Raw genomic sequence first — 3,116 nt, 5'->3', positions numbered from 1 at the left:
TTGATCGGAAACAGTTGGGGCCTGGTAAGATACAGTTTCCTTAAGAAAAATTTTCTGTCACCCTTAAATTCTCAAAGTCTTTTGGTTGTCTATCTTGCAGGATACAACTCGATGATCAACGAACAGTAGCAAACTTTCGATATTATGAATATTTCTTGTCTTTGCCTATCACCCGAAAACTACAGAAGGAGAGAACATTTTTCAAGAAATTAGAAGTTTTTGAATTCTTAGATGTGTTTAACATAGAACGGTATCACTCTATTTATATGAGATTCTCAAAGGAGAATTTACTAAAAATAGTGTTATTCATTTATATTCAAACTCTAAAAGAAAAAATTTTAATTATCTTTTAATTTGAATTATTTAAAAAGATATTGTTATCGTTTTAATATTTAAATTTAAAAAAATAATAAATATCTTTTAATTTAAAATATTCGAAAAGATATTGATATCCTTTTAATATCTTTTAATATTCAAATTTTTATAAAAAAAAAATATCTTTTACTTTGAAATATTTAATAAGATATAATTATCGTATTAATATTCAAATGTAAAGGGATGATAAATATCTTTAGTTTAGAATACTTCATTTTTCTAACACGTATTTGATATAATATGTTTTTTTTACCTTTTTTGTTTAATTTTATTCTAAGAACGAAGAGCGATGTTGTTTCATGTGTTGCATTATTGGTACACAGCTGAAGGAAATAATTTGTAAGCTCTTCTATAAGCAGAGAAAAAAATCAATATATAAATATAATGTATTTGAAACAATAACATATTCGCCTTATCATCAAAGTGTAGAGTTCTTGAAGCCTAAGATGTCTGATGTGGAAGCTAAATGAATCTAATAGACTGGACAACCATCGACGACTATGCCTTTGGAAGTCGGACACGAAGCGAGATCGCAGTGCTCACCCTCACTTCCTCACCCAAGATACTAATTTCTTGCAATGTCAAAGTGAAATATATGAGCACTCCCATGAAAGCCAATCCAGCATCAAGAGTTGCAGACAGAACATAGTTGTATCTCTGCCACCACCCTTTTCGGTATTTAAAAACATAGTAATTGAAGATGAATCCAATTATAAGATAGCAGTTGAAGTTCAATGATGTAGTTGGTGGCATTACAGCTGTCGCGCCCAAGAGCACCGGAAGATTGATAAGTGGGATCCATTTCTGGTCAGGGAAAGCTGTGTGGAATAGCCACCACGATAGATCCCAAGGCCCCTCCAAGGAAGAACCAGTTGAGAGCAGAGTAGTTCCCCAAAGGACCAAAGATCGTTTTCGGTCCAACCAGACCCCATATAACCAATGCATCGAAGAATACTCTGTCAGAGGGACATGTCCATGGACTGTCGGGAGGAAGTAGGTAATCCTGGCATATGTTCTAAACTGTAGTCAGCAGCCAGCATGCCACTGCAAGATTCACTGTTCCAGCTATCACAGTTCCTATACCCTTTCAGCAGAACACAAATTGGAGAAGGAATCAGCATATAGAGTAGTCCTTTATTATCATGTTATATTCTTATATCGTTTAAATTGTCATCAGCATTTATTACCTGCTATACTCGATTATTTTTCAATCTCTGTTTTTTATTACTTGAGCATTCACTTTCTACTTTGGACATACCTGGACTACAAACATCGATCTTGGGGGAATCTTATATAATGGCGGAGCTTGAAATCATTTAGAAAGGAAACTGCCTGTGTCATGCTTATATATCCGTAGGTTTTAAAGCAAATATTGGCTATTGGTTTTCCTGGTAACGTAACCCATGATGTACTCATTAAGTCCTGACTAGCAACAAAAAGGCAAAATCAGCAAACGACTACCAAAAGGATAACAAATGGTATTCGGGCAAATCATTCGTTAGCTCTAAAGATTTTTTTTCCATGTATTTGAAAGCTTTTGAAGGATTATATCAGATTATATCAGTGTACTCATGATGGAATATGTGTCGGACATGGATACCGGACGTACTAAAAAAAGAAGCCAACGATAAGAGCAGGGTACATATATATAAAAAAAGTGCAAGCTTTCTACCTGATTTGTAGTGGCATTTATGATGCTGACAGGAAGATTGAAAGCTAAAGCAAGAGCAGCTGCAAAGAGGAGTCCCCACCAAGGCATTTGGATTTGATAATGCGAGAGATCACCAATGTCGACACAAGCAATAGGTAAAACCACCAGTTTGGTATGTTCTTATACTTCATTAACCTTGTATGGATATCTTCTTTTCCCTTGAAGAAGCTCTTAGTTGAGCATATATCTCCCTGTTCGAAACATTCAACACAAATTTTGGGTCAAAGATCACAAACTTGAGACCAAAGACACCCAAACTAGGTATGAAACAATAAATGAGAAGCTCTGGATTACTCACTTTCCGTTGAAAACAGCCACATGTGAAAGAGTGGCTATAACGGCGGCAAAGCCAATACCATAAGTGAGATTAAAGAAGATGCTCAGGTTTACACGTCCTGCTTCTCATAAGCTGGCATTTCGATTTCAAAATTGGATTCACGATGCCCGATACATTGTATAGTTCTCCTTTGTTATTTAGAAATGCGAGGAGAAATTGGGAAGGTGCGAGCATTGTAAAGATTTAATCCCCAGTAGGAAATTGGAAGCACCACGTACATTTAGGGCTGTAAAATCAGGTAATCGGTCAGGTTTCAGTCGGATCTTGGCCGGTCGGGTCAAATCGGGTACATGTCAATTCAGGTTGATTTGACACTAGATCAGATCGAGTTCAGGTCAGGTCAAATCAGTTCGGGTAACTCGATCCGATCCGATCTGGGGTGTCACATTAGGGCCACCGGAGCGACCCTCTATAAAAATAGCGGAAAATTTAAAACTTTTTATCAGAACATGTAAACTCATAAAATCATTTATCAGTATTCAGAAATAAAATAGATTTCAGACTCGTATTTAAAACAAAATACAATTACATGCCCCCTAATCACATGTACCATACTCTGCAACAACGCCGGAAGAACTCCCTTACTGAAGTCGATAGATGCACTGGTATAATTCTTTTAACCTGAAAAGGTGAGTAATAGAGTGAGCTTCGAAAAGCTCAGTAATACAGAACTACCAGATAATGCTGATGAAC

The 3,116-nt window shown here is 36.1% G+C and overlaps 1 pseudogene; it reads right to left on the bottom strand.

Annotated features, from left to right (window-relative positions):
- Positions 1 to 789: 789 nt before the first annotated feature.
- Positions 790 to 2,643, bottom strand: LOC120216323 (annotated as a pseudogene).
- Between the last annotated feature and the right edge of the window lie 473 nt (positions 2,644 to 3,116).

The sequence above is a fragment of the Hibiscus syriacus genome, unplaced genomic scaffold, assembly GCF_006381635.1.
Source record: "Hibiscus syriacus cultivar Baekdansim isolate YM2019G1 unplaced genomic scaffold, ASM638163v2 tig00110160_pilon, whole genome shotgun sequence".
Taxonomy (NCBI): Eukaryota; Viridiplantae; Streptophyta; class Magnoliopsida; order Malvales; family Malvaceae; genus Hibiscus; species Hibiscus syriacus.
Note: the sequence above shows the minus strand (reverse complement) of the source record. Positions and strands in the feature narration are given on the sequence as shown.